General features: G+C 45.4%; 1 protein-coding gene across 2 annotated transcripts in view; it reads left to right on the top strand.

Moving 5' to 3' along the window:
* Window positions 1–2474: 2474 nt before the first annotated feature.
* CDH11 (cadherin 11) overlaps window positions 2475–17811 on the top strand; it is a 152541-nt gene continuing 137204 nt past the window's right edge. For both annotated transcript variants that reach the window (XM_081275509.1, XM_081275508.1), the window contains exon 1: window positions 2475–2678. The gene's annotated coding sequence lies outside the window, so the exon portion shown is untranslated. The remainder of the gene's footprint in view (window positions 2679–17811) is intronic.

The following is a 17811-nucleotide window of genomic DNA, read 5'->3' as shown; positions in this document are numbered from 1 at the left end:
GATTCCTTGGATTCAAGTGTGCAAACTTACCAAAAATTTTTGAACTTACTTTTAAATTTTGCTGATGCTCCCATTAATGAATTGGATGGTCTAAAAAAACAGCTTCTGTCATTTGACGAATTCTGAACAGAAAGTAGAGGACAATTTCCAGTTAATGTCAGATTACATATGACCAGGCTTATCCTTAGGTGTGCTCCAAACTAGAGTTAATGAAACTTTCCTCAGAGGTCAAGATGCCCAACCATTACACAGAACCTGAGCTTCTTTGCCCCTATGCAGTTAGGATGACTGACAATGGCTGTGTGTTCCCTTTATACCTATGTGAAAAGGATGGCATACACCAAGCAACAATTTGTAGCCAATCAAGAGCAAAACTGAAGTATTTCTTTCTTTCCGTTTGTTTCTGAAGGAGAATCACTTTGTTCCCTCCTCTCCAGCATCAATGGCTGGATCAGAGCAAGCCTTAGCTTCTATGCTCCCTTAGGGCAGAGACGTGGTGTACCATACCGAGTTTTATGGTTTAGACCAAACCGCTATGGCCCATGAAAGGACAGGTCAAAAAGACCAACAGAAAAAGCAAGGCAGAGGTATGGAAACGTGAAAGAAATTGGATGGCCCCTCAACCGCACTCTCCAGAACAGCATTCGGTGGTCTCCCAGGAGTCGCTGTGGTAGCCTAGAGCAATGTCACCTTGGACATGTATGGCAATGGCGGTGGGGGAATCAGAGGAATAAGAGTTTCTGGAAATTTGTCGCCTTCCCGGTAGGAATGGGCAATTTAAAGGCCGCAATATATTCCTTGGTACAGGAGGCGGACGGAGATTGGCGCATATTGACACAAGGATCCTGACCACGGAGTCCTCAGGAGATAAATGCAAGCAGGAGGGCAGGTACTAGGGTAGCCTCGCCTGGTTCCCCACCTCGGTACACGCTTCCTTGCCTCGATGGGAAAGCAAGGAGCTCTGCGCGCTCAGTGACCCCGGGTGGCAGGGAGCTGAAGCTGGGGGTTCTGTAGTTCCTCCTCTCCCCAGGCACTCCAGTCTCCTCCCCAGGAGCGCTCCGCTTTCTTGGAGACTCTGAACGTTTGGGGGCCTCTTTTCCCACTAACTCCTGGGTCTCTCTCCTTCTTCATGCTTTGTTTTTTTTTTTTTTTTTTTTTTTTGACTCTTCTGCTCCAGCACCAGCTTTCCCTTTGCTTCCCTCTCACCCTTCTTTTTCGCGGATCTGTGGCTCCATCTCCACTCCCAGCTCCTGACCAGTCCCTCCCAGCGGTTCCTTCCACCCTTGACCCATTTGCATTTCCACCTTCCCTGCATCTCTTCCCTGTCCGCCAGCTCCCACCTTGGAAAACTTGTCCTAAACAGGGATCCCCACGTAGGCACAGTTGCTCCCGGTGCGGGTCCCCACAAGCCTCCGGCTACCCGGAGAGCCGCGCCCCGCTCAGTCCCTAACGCGATTTGCAAAGACCCGGCTCCGCCAGTCCTTTCTCCCAGCGATTCGGTGAAGGAGGGCTGGAAGTGGGCCCTGGTGTTCCTCCCTGTTGCCCGCACCCCTCGGTGAGGGGAAACCCAAGACCTAGGGAGGATGCGGGTAGTCCGCTCCACAGACCCTCCCTCCCGCAGAGCGGCGCTCTCCACAGTCCTTCTTCCTTGGGGGGTCTGCGGGGAACCGGTGGGGGAGGCAACAAGTGACCCCCTCCACCCCGCGGGGGGCCTGATACCCCTCTGGGGTAAGGATCAAGGAACCCTCGGGTGGGGGGTGAGGTTGACCTATTGGCGTCTCCCCGGAGGCGCTGTGCGTGGGGGAGAAGAGGACTGGGAGAGAACCAAGAAGGCTCTCTCAAAGTCCAAAGCCCCCTTCCCTTAGGCTTCACCACCCGCACCGCTAGCAGAGTTTGCAAGGGAGGGGGCTTTGGGATTTGAGGAAAGGGGTGGGAGCCGCCAGCGTGGAGGGATTTTTGGAGGGTGGGGTAGCAGAGTGAGAAAGAAGAGAATGCGCTCCCTAATTCCTGATTGCCTCCCCCACTTGGGCGATGCCTTCCTTCAACCCACCATCAGGCGGGCCAGGCGAGGACCCAGCTTGACCAGCTGGAGCGGATTTAGGGGAAGGAGGAAAATGGGGGCTCCCAACCCCTCTCCAGCTTCCCTCCGTCGCCCTCCCTGATTGGCTGTGCGTCCCCGGAGCCCAACTTCAGTCGCTCCAGACTCTGTCTCAGCCCCAAGGGAGTCGGAGCGCCTCGACCCGGGAGGGAGGGGCGGCAAAGGATCCAGGGGTTGGCACATCTCGGGCCCTTGGGGGAGGGGCGCGGACCAGTTTGGCCCCCGCAGCCCCAGCCAGGCCCAGCCCGCCGCGTCTCGAAGCCTCAGCTCCTCTCCGCCCCCCCCCCGCCCTTTCCATCCCTCCCAGCGGCGGCCTCCCTCCTCCTCCCCTCTACCCGCCCGCCCGCCGCCCGCCACCTCCCCCCCGGTTTCTCATTCCTGCCACTAGCGCGCTCGGCGGCTCATTCCGCGGCCGCCGCCAGCTGAGGGGAGCGTCGCGGGCGGAGGAGCAGATGCCGCGGGGGCCGCTCGCAGCCGCCGCCGACTTGTGAATGGGACCGGGACTGGGACTGACACCGCTGCGCTTGCCCTGCACCGGAGATCCACAGCCGGAGGTCGCGTCCACCCGCTAGGGCCCCAGGTAAGGCGCTCCGCCAGTCCCTTCCTTTCTCCAGGACAGGGCTTCTCGGAGTGGGTGGGGGTAGGATTTCCTTAGAGACTGTCTTGGGAGGGGGGCAGGCTGAGGTCTAACCGGAGAAGACTTCGCTAATGCAAAGCAGAAGGTGGAGGGTGTGTGTGTAAAGATTTGTTTTAAAAAATCAGAAAAGAAGAAGGGAGCCAGCGGAGGGCGAGGGCAGCGCAGGGGGGTAGAAGAGCCAGATGTGCGCTCCACCACTCTTCCCGGCTCAGGCCTCCTCTGGGGTCTGTGCCCAGGCCATGGCACAAGGGCTTTGCACCCGGCTGGGGCAAGGGACTGCAGAGCTAGCTCCGGACACGCCGACTGCCCCTGGTCTCCTCTCTGGGGAAAAGTCGCCCCCAGCACCGGGCTCGCCCGCCCGCGCTGCGCCTCTTTCGGAAAGCTGCGTGCGACCTGAAGACCTCTCTCTCTGAGGGGTTCCTACGCGGTCTTCCCTGATCTCCGCTGAGCGATCCCCAGGGCACAGTCCCTCGGGTGGAGACTGCTGGGAAAGCCCCGAAAAGGGGAAGGAGCCAAGCTTGGAGCGGCGATCCCCCGCACTTTAATAGCGTGGGTTTGGTCCGCTGACTGCGGCTCTGGGGCTGCCGACTGCGGCGCGCGCTCCAGCCCTCAAGCCCAAGTCTCTTCCGGAGCTCTTGCGGCGGTTCCTAAAGTCCCAACAGATCAGGGGTAGGTCTGCTAGCTGCTCGGACTAGAGCTGGGTTCGGGCTTGGGCTTGGCGAAGCCTTCCAGGGTTAACGTTAACTTTGCGAACGAAAGCTTCCCCCAAGCCTGCGCCTCCTCTCGGAGCGCGCCAAGCCTCCCCAGCTCCCAGCACGCACAGCCTCTCTGCGCTTTGCCCCCAGAACGCGAGTCGGGGGGCAGGAGGCTCGGGAGAAGCCGGCAGGAACGGAAAGGCGGCGAGATGAGCACCCCGTTTCCCTGTCCCCAACCCCGAGGACCATTTGGAGGGTTGCCTCACCCTGGGGAGCAGAGTCCCTAGAGAAAGTGGGGTCCTAGGGGCCCGAAGGTCCTGCTTCCTTGTCTGTTTCTTTACAAGGCCCGGCTTTCCTCGGTGCTGCGCGCTCCTGGCTCTCTCGGGTGAAAGGTTTTCTAGATGCTAGAAGCCCTGTTGCTTTTGCTGATAATGCAGCAGGAATTTCACCGGCCGTGGCATTGCTATGAAGAAAATGCATCTTTTAATTATTTAATAATGCTATTCCCGCAGGACAACGGGTCCTTTCCTAAGCTAAGCGGTGGGAATTGGTGGTGGTGGTGGTAGTGGTGGTGGTGGTGGTGTGTGTGTGTGTGTTGGGGATGGTGGGGGGGTCGTTCCTGGAACACTGCTGCAAGAGGGATACATTTGCCTAAAGTCTTCCCTTGGGTTTCCTCCTATAGAAATCTTGTTCAGATGATTCTGAAATCTTTTCTTGTTTTCTTCTGATCGTTCCTATCGGTTAAAATGAGGCAGTGATAAGTTTTCGGTTTAATCACAGGGAAGCAATGACAATTAATCTGGCGAGAGGCTAGATCAATTTCCTTATCACTTGGGCTTGCAGCAAACATCGATGGTTTTGCGGGGTGTCTGGATTTCCTGGGGATGGGGATGCAGATGTGTTCTCAGGAGCGAGGATCCATTAGTATCGCATCAGCATGTTTGCCTGGCTGGACTCTGCTCTGGGGCCTTCTGAGATGGGAGAGGAAAAGAGAAGGGACTGATCTTCATTTCATTAATCTGGGAATTATTTTTACAAATACGGAGGTGCAGACTGGGAAACATAAAAGTCCCTGCCCAACCCCAGCTGCAGGGAGCCTGGTCTTCTTTCAGAGGAACAAAGGAATAAAAGTTACAAAACAAAGAGACATAGTTGTGGCCAGGACCAGAGGGACTCTGAAGCTACAGTCATGTTAAGTTCCTTAAACATAAGCTCTGATTCCAAGTTTTAAAGTTGGCCAGTAGGCCCTGGAATTCCATCCTCTGTGGAAAACTGAAATCCTGCCTAGTACAAAGGAATGTGAGTAGTTTCCAGTAAAGACCAAGCAAAGGCATGGAGAGGCCGAGAAACTTTGAGTAAGAATTAGCTTGATAGCTTGCTTTTGTTGAGACATTACAATTTAATGCATGAAAAATGTCTTGTAGCCATACTTTATTGTTAATAATAATTATTATTGTTTTCATCTTAGTTGCAATTTCAGAGTCTGCATATACTGCTCTGTTTATTATATTGTTTGAAAAAAAAAAAAAACCCTCTTGCCCACCCCTGTGTGTATGTGTGGTGGTGGTGGGGTGTTGAAGAAATGCATAGGAAGGATTGAGATGGGATAATCTGGAGAGGCCTACACATGTAGATTTATTCAAACTGGGTTTATGGCATACTAGAAAAATAGGCTTTTAAAATATTTCTAATTGAAGCAGTGGACCATCTTGATAGCACTTCAGAACTTTCATTTTGCTCAGCATTCTTATCAGAATAAAATAGTAAAATTACTAGAAACCTAAATTCTATTTTCAATTAAGATACAATCTTTTGGTTAATTTGAAAAAAAAAATAAAGTTACAGCTGTATATTTTTATGGCCTAGAACTTATATTTCCCTTTTACTGTGGTACCTCCAAATGTGTATTCTCCATTATTTATGTTTGGGAGAATGGGGGGCCGACTTGGAGAACCATGTCATGATTTGGGGGAATACGGATCAATTTCATGCTCTTTTAATGCACATGTCTTCATAATTCATGGTTTTTTCTCTCACTTTGAATAGAATTACATGGCTGCTTTGTAAAGACTCTGGTTTGGGGACCCTCATATGGGAAATGCCATGACTTTGACCTCATGGCCTGATTTACAATGCCAAAGCTACACTCCCATGAACATAGTGTGTGGACCTTGCCTGTGAATGAATGCTAGTGACTTCTGAAGCTCACAGATCACATAAACTTGGATCTTTTATACTTAAATCTATTTTTCAGAACCATCTCAACAAGATCTGTAAATCTGATTTATTTTTCATTCTCAATAAGCTTGTGTAGGTAGACATTTGAGAAACATACTAATTTTGAATTTATTTTCAGTATGGATTTTTTCAGCTTGATTAGAGGCATACCCAATCATTTAATAATAATAGTAATAATAATAATATTGAAACAGTGCTTCATAGAGTTGAAAGTGAGTAGTAAACCTTTTTCTTGATCAGCCAGATTTTCAGAATGACAATGAATTCCCAAGTACTTTTCTCCCTAGAAGATTAAAGCATTGTGCATATTCACTAAGTAATGGTTTAAGGGGTCAAAATATGTTTTGGATAATTTTTCCCTTATGAAATGAGGTGTTATTTCATAAAATGTCAACTAATTTGTGAAGAACTCTCATTCTTTACTTACCCAGAATGTGAGTTGTCTGTCTTCCAATTCAAAGTTAAAGACTCTGAAATATATATGAAGATAAATGACCTATATAAATTTGTGGTTTAATTGGGGGAAAAAAATCAACAGGTCTTTTAAAAACAGAAACTAAAACTGGAGAATGTTGGACCCATCCTAATGCAGCAATAGGAGTAGGAGTGAGCCGTTCCATCAGGATTACTGTGATAACCATCCACAGCCTCCTCTACGAACAGGAAGGACTAAAGAAAACACTCGAGGAGGATAATTAAACATCTTTCTGCTATAATTTTACCCTGACATCCAGAGCCTTGTGCATCTCTGGAAATGGACTCCTTCGCGTAAGATTGCACTTCTGGCCACTAGAGGGCAATGGTGTCCTTCTCCAACTTTCTGCATGGAGCCCATCTGCTTTTGAGGGCACCATGAAAAGCGGTTTTGTTACCACCAGCCTTGTCGGAACTTCTCCGGAGAGACCGAATTCAATCTAATTGTGGTTCAGACTCCTGCTCCAGCAGTTTGTCAGGATTAGCATCTTTCTAGTGGGTGGATCCCATTACCTTCAGCCTCTTTTCACCTTGGACTTTGCTAGAAAGTTGGGAAATCTTGTAACTGGAGATTGAGCAGAAGCCAGGGTGGGGGCTGGGCAGCAGGGTAAACAAGGTTAGCTCTCACCAAGCAGTGATCTGGGAGGATTTTCTGGATTCTCCCCTCCCCCCCCCCCTCCGCAGGAAGAACATCATTTCTGATTCCGAAAGGAACAGAATGAATAAAGAAGAGAAATATTAGTGAGACGGCTGTGATATCATTGCCAACCCTTTCAAGAGGTTTTGAAGATATCTGCAAGACATTTCTCATTTGCAAAAAAAAAAAAAAAAAAAGAATAGCAGTTTGATCTTTGGTAAACATTTTTGGGGATGGAGTTTTAATATAACAGGAAATATTTTACTATTACCTTTAAACCGCTCTTGATATTGCTGTACAAAATCTAACTTTAGCAGAGAGTAAAATTTAATTCAAGACTGGTCTTGGTGCACTGGAGTTTAATCATTTGATATTTTTTTCCCTTCTTCTCAGATATGGAAATTATGGCTTATGATTAAATTGCATATTTCAGGCTGCACAAATTTATATTTGTTCCTGGTTGATAGTGTCATTATGAAAGTTCAGAAGAATGAAAGAAAAACTAATGTTACATTATAATTAAGAGGAAAGCTCTATTAAAAATAAGTACAGTACTGTCTTAAGAGGGTACTTATTTGTATTTTTTTTTTTTTTAAACCGAGCACAGTTGCCTCTCTGGTGATTCAGCCATGGAATTTTTGCAGCTCTGCCCTGTGTTGGAAAGCATAGACAGTTGATGAAGAAGGAAATCAATGCAAATGGATTATGGGAGGGAGGATTAAGTCACTCAGTGGAAAGTAAGACAAAGTGTTTTGTAAACTGATGCTCACTTACCACTGGACAGTTTATTTAACTTAAAAAAAAAATAGAAGTCAGTGTTAAATTCTAAGTGCTTGTGAATAATACCCATTTGTTAGAACTGGAGGCAGAATTTCTGTGTTATTTTGTTTAATTGGTCATCAGACTGGTGACTTATTGAGATAGAGGATTGTTCTCATGGTTGTGGGGTCAAGATTTCTGCTCGGGCAGGAAATTGCACATTGGGATATTAAATGAGATAGGAGTGCGAGAGAGAAGCGAAGGAAAGGGGGAAGAGAAAGTGTGAGGAAAAATTGATGCTCTTTTCATGGTAATTACAAATCTCTGTGTCTCCCTCTTCCTTTCCTCTGTCTGTCAGAATCCTCCTGGAAGGCATCTGGGGTGTTGAATCTAGGAATTTGCCATAAAGAGTTTTACAGGCTTCAGTGGCCAGTGGCCAGAGTCTTACCTGGTACCTTCTGTAACTGAGTGCTTCCCAAGCAGGGTTTGTGAATGAACACACCCTTATTCTTAAAATTTTCTTCCTGGTTACTTCAGGTAAAGAAAAATCTTTACTTATTCCATAAAACCCTGTCCCCCTTCTTCTGTTCCTGAAAGCCTCTGAACACACCCTCTGCACTGGAAAGATTTACAGAAGTTAACCTTACTCCTCTACATTGAGAGCTCCTTGGAGAAAATGGCTTCAGGCCTGGCTTTGTCCCCACTGTGATGATCACCTAATGGAGCAACTAAGTGATAGGGGATGCTCCTCCCTGGGCTTAGTTCAGGACACATGGAGATCTCTTCTAAGCCTGTATTAGCCTCCATCAGTTAGAACAAATAGCAAGAATTTCGAGAAGAGTCCTTGCTATTGATGCGGTCTTACCCTTCTTTATAAAAATAAGCTTTGAAGACAGCAGGGTCCAACATTACTGGGGACTCAGGCCCACGTGGATTTTGGGGAATGTTTTACCTGGGAACACATCCTGCAATATTCAGTTTGGTCCCCATCATCCTTGAGGCCTGGAACACTTATTCAACCTTGGAGGCCGCTCTGACAGGGCGGGGAGGAGGGGTAGCCAGTGAGGCCTAGCATGCAAGTGCAGGCTTACCCTCCTATCTTTATTGAAAATTGGCACTTTTGCTCATCACAGATTTTTTTTTTTTTGCCCATTAATCTTGATTTTTAAAATGTAGCATTAAACATTATTTATCTTTATCACTGAGTTTTTTTTTTTTTTTTCTTTTGCAATTGCTTTTTAGTTTGTTCCCAAGCAGAGGGCTTCTCTTTCTTTACCCTGAAGTTCAAACCCTCTCCAGTTCCAACTCCACGGGCTTCCAAAGCAAGTGAGCAAGAATAAGCCACATAACAAATACTCTGTCTGAACAAGCAGACCTCATAGTAACATATGCATCCTAGGATTGTTGTAAAAGTAATATCAAAATTTAGTCCTATGTCTAGTTCGTGATGAATCCTGAATAAATGCTGAGGTCACTTGCCCTCTCAGAAATATACCTGGGGTTCGGTTTTATAGAGTAATGGTGACAGCGAACAGTTCCTGCAGTGATAAGTTCCTGCACTGAACATTTGCTTTAGATGGGGCGCCTCTCCCAATTAGAGATGAATTGTTTATCAGTGCCTGCCTTTTCAGAATGATTTCAGAATTTAAGTGATTCATCCTTCTTGCATTTCAAATATTCAAAAAGCAGTCGAGATTTGAGACGTTCGAGAGAAGCATTGCTTTTGAAACATGTCTGCCTCCTTCTTGCTTTGTACCCCCACCCCCCACCCCCCTTTCATTTCATGTATGGGCTGCTGTGGGAAGTTACTTCGAAGTAATGTCTTGCTGGGAAAGCTGGCTGAGCGTGCGTGCGGGGTGGAGATAGCCATCACAGGTCTGCTTTCGTGTAAGAGGGGCTCATTACTATTCCAGACTAGCTTAAAAGGTAATTAGTCTCTTGATAAATCGTCTCAATTTCAAGACTGTTCCTGTTTGTTTTTCAGGTAAATGTAGTTTGGGATTTCAAGGGGTTTGAACAGTGACAGTTTTAACTCCTGAAGAGATGGCAGGTGAAGAAGGCCTAGCCCTGTCTGTTGGTTTCTGTCTTCCTCAGGAGGAGGTGCTGGGGATTGAACTCAGGGCTTTGTGCATGGGAGGCAAGCATTCAACCAATTGAGCTAGAGCCCCAGGCTGGGTTTTCTAAGGCTGGAAGTGGGGGCATTTCCAAGCTGCCATGCTGTTTCCCATCTGCGGCCTCATTGTGGCACCTGTCGTTGACCCAGGCTGGTGTTTCCTCCTGCCTGGGTCTAACAAGGAAAAGGCCTCTCTGCCTCTATTTGCCTGAGACAGAGAAAGGGAGACAGCCAACTTTTTGAGATCTTACTCTGCGCCAGGTGCTGCACTCAGTTCCTCCCTTATTCCATCTGGCCATTCCTGGGGACAGTAGTAGGATCTATTTTACAAAAGGGACGATGGCTATCAGGGAAGCTCTAGACACTTGTCCATGCTCACAAGGCTAAAGGGATGCCGGATTTGAAAGTCTAGGTGCTCAGCTGGCTCTTAGTTTTGATAATGTGTCCCATGACCCAGCCTCCCTGGATCTCAGGGACAGAGTGGCAGGGCAGAAGAGATGAGCTGACTGCTTCATCCTGCGCCTCCACATGATCCTAAATTGTATCCATAAAAGGAGCTTTTGAGATCTCCTGATCTAACTCTCTTCTGAGCAGATTTTCTTTTTGCCAATAATTCTACAGCACCTTAAATGTACTGATGACAGCCGGCTAACTACCTCCCAGGGAACCCGTGGGGCAAAAGGTGATTCATTAACTCTATTCATTAAAATCTTCTATTAAAGGAAAGAGGAGCTAAAAATGCCCCTCTTTGGTGACTTTTCCCCAGTAGTTACACTTTGCCTCCTTTCACTGTTACTGCCTTTTCCGACAGCCCTGTAGATATTTGAAACTGGTTTTGGATAATAGTTAAAATCCAGCATTTGTTGAGCACTTACTTAGTTGTAGGCAGTAACTAGAAGATGCCATATGAGAGACTTACTACCCACAATGACCTTATGAGTGGGTAAGATTATGGCCAGCGTTTTATAAGGGTAAAAGCACACTTTCCCAGTTCTCCACTGCTGTTAATAACAAAACTGAGATTTTCTAACATGGTACCTGAGATAGGTACCATGTTAGACTCCTCACAGCGTTCAACATGTCACCTAACCTAATGAGATACAGTTTCCATACCTCCCACCATCATCTTCTCTCTCATCTGCTTCCACTCTATCTTGTCATTGACTCCTTTAACAAATAGCATATTAAATGATATTTTCTGTTGCAGGCTGTCTAACCGCAGTGAGTGGTTGGATCCACCATTGCCTATAATGAGGGCTGAGAACTTGTCTTTATTGGGTAGAACTCTCAGGAATCAGATGAAACCATGACAAGAGTCATTGGCTATTCCAGTCAACCTTCATTTAGAGAAGAGGGTCCAGTTACTTAGAACCACAGCTTGCCCAAGATCAGTTAGTAACTTAGGATCTGATACAACATTTAGCTACTCTATTTTCACTACCTAGAAGCAGTTTTTTCTGTGTGTGTGTGTGTGTGTGTGTGTGTGTGTGTGTGTTTAGTTTTAAGATGGTTCTTTTTTTTTGACTAATTAAATGTGAGACCTATATATGACACATTATATGAATTTCTTATTTGGAAATATATGGCCAATCCAGTGTTCTTGGGTATGCCATTTGACAGTATTTTACAGAATCTACCATTTGACCTTAGCCTTCAGCTCCATCCTATTTTATAATCACATTCCCTAAATATCTGCATTCCAAGTTCTACAGAGAACAGACAAAGCATGGTGTCTGTGCTAGTCAGCTTTCTACCACTGTAGCAAAATACCTGGCATAATCAATTTATAAAAAGAAAAGTTTTATATTGGGTCACAGTTTTGGAGATTTCATTTCACAATTTGCCTGTTGCTTTGGGTCTATGTTGAGGCAGTCCATCAGAGATGAGTAACACCACTCACCTCATCACCAGGAAGCAAAAAAAAAAAAATTGGAAGGGGAAGACACAAGTCCCACAGCCCCTTTCAAGGGTACAACCCCAGTGACCCTAAGACCTTCCACTAGTCCTTACCTTTTGAAGTTTCATCCATCTCTAAATGGCCCACCCTGGGGAGCCAGCCTTTAGCACAAGGGCCTTTGGGTGATATTCAAGATCCATACTATAGCAATGTCCTCATCTTGCCGACCCCAAGCCTTCACAGGGTCCAGTGGCAGGTTGGTTTGCATTTCTTATTATTAAAGTAATAAAAGGCTCTGAGTTGGGCACAAAAAATGGTTAAAACAAGAGAGCCATTCCTTTGTGATCTGACAACATCCACAGTACAGAAAACATTAGGTCTGTCTTTAAAGTCTCTAGGCTGCATAGTAGTTGCTACAAAGGAAATAGTAACAAATTAAAACACAGGAAGGCCAAGTCACATCCAGTACAGGGGTCAAAGACAGTTGGAGGGTGAAATAACAGAATCCCACTCCTGCACGTTAGGTGGGACCCAGAGAGGCCACCTAGACCAATGCACAGTGCCAAACGGTGCTCCCATTTTGGTCATCTCCTAGTAATGGCTGTGATTCCAGTGACATGGAACTCATTATCCTCAAATGCAAGCCATCGATATGGTATAAACCTCCACCACTGGAAATGTTTCCTAAAGGTTGAGCTGAACTCCACCTCCCCATAGGTTATGTATGTATGTATGTATTATCTATTTATTTATTTTTTGGTTCAGGGGTTGAACCCAGGGCACTTAACCACTGAGCCACATTCTCAGTCCTTTTCCTTTTGGGGGGCGGGGCAGGGTTTCAGTAAGTTGCTCAGGCTCTCTCTAAGTTGCTGAGCCTGGTTTTGAACTTGCTATTCTTCTGCTTTATCCTCCTGAGTTGCTGGATTACAGATGTGTGCCATCATGCCCATCAGGGCTACCTTCTTTGATACAGCCTTTTTTCAAATTACAGAATATCTGTAAATCTTCCTTCATGTTTAGTATTTGCAGTTAGGTGCTGTGTAGGATATATTGATAAATTGGGCCACAGTTTCCAGGGTGCCTTCTCCCAGTCTCAACATGTCCAGACTGAAAGTCTCATTCATTTTTTTCTCCAACCTTCCTTATAGAAAAGGACTGAGGACAGAAATCTGGGCAGCTGAAGTCTAGATTATCAACTCCCTTCTCTACACTTCTTTTATTGCAGCCCAAGGCTACATTACATTAACTTTTATTGCCAGCCACATCACCCACAGGACTTATGCTCCACGGTTTATTTGTTTATTTGTTTTTCCTTATGTGCTGCTGCTAAGTCACATTTCCCTACCTGTCCCTGTGCATGTAAGACATGATAAGGCACCTTCTGTGAGCACAGGCTCTGAAGTTCAAAGCGTGGCCCTGCAAATCACCAGCTGGGCACGTCTCTTCATTTGTTCCTCAGTTTCCCCAATCATACTGGAGTTAATATCACTATGGACCTGATAGGATAGCTCTGATGTGAAATTACATTCATATATAATAGTGCTTGAAACAGTGCATGGAATGGGGTTGCTGGTATTTTTATTGTTATACTACATATTGTTAGATTCAATGCATGGATCAACTACCTCAAAATATTTTAAAATTTAAATCTTTATTTTGTTATCCAGAATATCTGCCATCCCTACTAAACTCATTTTTGGTGTTGGTTTACTTAGTCACCAACCTTGTTTGGCAGAAGCAGAAGAACAAAGTAACAGTATAAAATTACCCAGATGGAAGGAGAGACAGAGTCTCCTTAAACCGCACAAGACTTCTGTTTGAGTGACTTGACACCCGGGAACACAACACTCTGGATATTACTCATGCCTTGGAGTGAACACTTGTTATTCTGTTTGCTTGTTCATTTATATGGCGGCGTGACATCAGAATCACCCTACTGTATTTGGGAAATAAACCTTTGATAAGATCCTTTATAGAAAGAAGAACCTTCCTTCTACCTAGAGAAGTAAGGGCCAGAAAGTTATTTTCGTATTTTCCCTGGATGCTGAAGCATCTACTCAACTCCAATGTCCCTGTGTTTCAAATTTAGGTTCCGTGTCTTGGGTGCATATGCACACACAGTCATTGACCATGGAGAACCCATTTTGGTCATTGTTGCATTGACTGATTTCCAGGGACCACAGAAGCGAGCAATAGCTGCCCGTGTTATGGGAACCACTGTGGTGCCTCCATTTACCTGGATTCAGGACAGCATCAGGTCTGTGGCTCTGACTGTCCCACCTCCCGATTTTCCTGGTATCCTCCTGAGCCACCTTCTCTCAGTTTTTTTTTTTTTTTTTGGCAACAATTGGGCTACTTGAAGTCTGCTTCTGTTATTTTCAATTCAGAAACCCCAAAACTTCATTTCTTCACATATCCTTGAAAGACTCTTGTGAGGAACGTTATCTGCTGCAATACTGAATGAGGCTTCTGACTTTTGAGTTCTTCTCCAAAGCCAAATAGAGTGCTGATTGTTAGATGGGACATGAGGGTGGAGCAGAAGGAGCCTTTGTTAAACACTAAATTGTTCAGCTATTGTAGAGGATTGTATAGGCTGTCAGGAACTGGACAGAAGCGAGTGGTATAGGTCAGTGGATGTGGTGGCATATTCAGGGCCAGCTATGGTGGGCAGCATAACAGGTTATAGGTACATAAATAGCAAATGGTCCCTTGCAAGGGACAGAACAGGTTGTATGAGAAAATGGTCCATGGATTTGAGCCTTTTAGTCAATGCAAATAATCCCCAAAGTTAAATTACATGGAAATTCTCCAAACATTGATGGGCACATGAAAGTGGACTCTCATGAGAATTCACAAGTAGGCTGTGGGCTTAGCTAGGTGATAAAGTGCTTGCCTAGCACATACCAGGCATGAGGTTTGATCCCCAGCACACACATGCACACACACACATACACAATACACGTCCAAAGTAACCTTAAGTCACATCTCAGCTTCTGGAGAGGAAAGTATGGCAGCCTCCATGTTGGCCCAAGTATTGGATAAACAAATGAGAGTCATCAATGCATACAATTGAGCAAGTTCGGGCAGGAGGAAAACACAAGTCAAAACCTCCTCTGGAATTGGTCCCATACCATTGCAGGACAATTTTCCTGACCCACTTTTGAAATGATCACCTTTTCTAGGGAGTGAAGTCTGTAGAGAAAGCGCAGGTCACAGAGCTTCGTATTCTTGGTATCCTGTCTGAGGATCCCAGCTAGTGGAGCCATAGGAGGGTTTAAATTGTCTTGGCTGAGAGAGCTCCCTGCCCAGATTAACTCAGTTGTCCCTGAACTGCACAGGACTCTTGGAGCCATGCAATTCAATTGCTATGCAATGCTCAATGTCTGGTCACCATGGACACAAATCCAGACCACCAAGCACGGGTGACTAGCCAAACGCAGGTGAGCCCGGCTGGGCTGCTATGATAATACCCACAGATGTCAATTTTCCATCATCCACTTATTAAAACCACATATTGAAAGATTTTTCAAAATATTTCTCCGACAATAGCAGGAGGGCTACATTTAAACTCCAAAGTCAAATTGAAAATTGAGGTTCATTTACAAACAATCCTAATTCACAACGCTTTGCCATAGAATATCACAGGAGTAAAGAGAGCTCTGTGTTGAGATACCTCAGCTCACTAAATGCTGCATGTGGAGACGCAGCTGTGGTATAAGATATAGTTTTCATTTTCGTTATGATTTTTGGAAACCTGAAAGGCACTATATAAATGAAGTGTCACTATTAGTATTATTATCTTGCAGCAAAAATTGCAATTTAGCACTTGAGCTGGACATACTTGCCTTCCAAGTAATACATTGGTGATACTTGTGTTTTATTCATCACCGTTCTTACTGCAAACATCTCAGAGAATCTTCAACTTCAGCAAATCTCGGTAGTGTGTCTGGGAGCATTAGTCAGGAGCCTAATGCAGCCTGAGAAGCCACGTCTTTGAAGTGAGGAATAGACTGGATCCTGAGGAATCATTGCAGCTGCTCCCTTCCCATCACCCCTATTCCCCATGTGCCCTGCACTGCAAGCCAGAGAGGTAACCGATTTTCACTTACGGAGAGCCGTGCCTTGTGGCCTTTTCTTATTGGGTATGTAACTTCTGTCCCATTTCTTCCGAATGAGGAAAGATTACCTGTCAGCAAGTCTGTGGCCAATTGCTGACAAATTTCTCCTAATAGGCTGCCCTGTGGTTCCCCCCCCTCTGGGCACACCAGCCAGTGCAGTGCTGGAGTTGTTGATAAATAGCTGTGTGGCCCTGAGAAAGTAAATTAACCTCAGTTTCCTCATCTGTAGAGTGCCTTTTGGGTCTTCTCCAGCTTTAAAATAGCCTGACTTTCAAATCTTTGTCCAGAAATCACTTGGCAGGGTGCTTTCCAACTCTTGCATCTTAGCATTCTAGGGAAGGAGCCCTACAGACAAGAATACCAGGATGTGAATGCACAGATTTGATTTGCCTGAGCAGAGTGGCTGCCTGCAGGTGATGGTGGGCATGATCCTGGAATGCTTTATGGGGGGCAGTGTTTTAATACCAAATTCAAGGCTTTGGACTTTATTCACGAGGTTCCAGGAAGCCTAATAAGCATATGGAAGCCAGACATGGTATAACATGCCTATAATATCAGACACTAGGCTGAGGTGGGAGGATCACAAGTTCAAGGCCAGCCTCAGAAATTTAGTGAGACCTTGTCTCAAAATTAAAAAAAAAAAAAAAAAGAAATAAAAAGGGCTAGGGATATAGTTCAGTAGTTAAGAACCCCTGTGTTCAATTTCTGGTTCCAAATAAATAAATAAGAATATGGAGAAGAGGGTAAGGTGTTCCATTCTTTATTAAATGTTTCCTGATCCAACAGTAAGAGAAACTGATAGAAAGAGATAAAACCCCTTAAATAGGAAAAATCAGTAGGGAGAGTATTATGGTAGCGATGAGGAAGCCAGGGCCCGGCTACTGGCATTATTATAATAGCCAATGTGTCCCGAGCACTTACTATTTAGACACACTGTGCTCAGCACTTTCCATGAATTATCTCAATCCATCTTCAGTACAACCTCAGTGAGGTAGAAACTATAATTATCCCCATTTATAAAATGTGGAAACCAAGATTAAGAGTCATTAGGCAACTTTCCCCAGTGTTAGGCTATTACTAAGTGAACAGGCAGGGATTTGCTCTTCCCAGTTGTTACAGGGAGACAGACTTCAGATGCTGGCAGGGGTGAGCTTGCGAAGCTTACTACTGATGCTCCATGGATACTTGTAGAGTGCTTACAGAGTGCCTGGGACAGGGCCTTGCCTATGTCATCTCGCTTCATCTTCCCAATCCCCAGTTGCACAGGATTTGAATTCAGAACCCGTGACATTCATAGTGCATCCAAGATTGATGGCTTCTTGGTTCTCCCCCAACCCAGGATGATTTAAAGATGACACAGAGTGTTATGTTTTCTGTGATGCATTCGTATTACTTAAATATTTAAAATATGTGTTAAGTAGAAAGAAGTTATATTTCCCCCCTCAACGTTTGGGTTCTGTCCAACCATAACATAGACGAAAGGAAGATACCACCAAGAGAATCATGTTACGGATATTTTGCACTCGGTTTACAATGTACCTTGGGATTGTTGAGAGTAAACATATGTATTTGTTGTTGTTGATGTTCATAAATGGGTGTGATCTTACCCACCCTGGGTTACCACCTCTGAGTTTGTATGATGTGTTTCAAATATGGGAGAAGAGTCACATTCCACTGCTGTGTTGTATATTTATAAGGACTGAGTTTTCTCAGAGATAAAAGTAGCATCTAGGTTGGATTTTAAGAGGCCTGAAATGTGACACTCCACGCTGGGACGTAAAAACGAATATAACTGCAAACACCAGCATGGCAGGTTTTGTTCATAGAGACAAAAGCGACCGAAGTGTACTGCTTTGTGTTTGTTTGAGGTAGTGTTCTTGCTTTCCTGGTGGATTTTCATCTGTGTACCAATTGGTCTAATCCATTTGTCCATCCCTTCTCAAACCAGCTCACTGTGGAAAAGAAGGGATTCACTTTCCTTCTTTGTACTTCTTTCTTCTGCAGAATAAGAAGATTAGGATGGAGTTGTCTTCTCACAGATGCAATGCAGATGGACAGCTCAGCTCTGCTTAAAACAATACAAGAAGCTTTTTCTGGTTTGCCCAGTTTCACACAGAGAATATGCATATTTTCTTCCCCCAACCC

This window comes from Spermophilus citellus, assembly GCF_964194105.1.
Source record: "Spermophilus citellus genome assembly, chromosome: 18".
NCBI classification, from domain to species: domain Eukaryota; kingdom Metazoa; phylum Chordata; class Mammalia; order Rodentia; family Sciuridae; genus Spermophilus; species Spermophilus citellus.
This window is presented reverse-complemented; position numbering and strand designations above follow the sequence as displayed.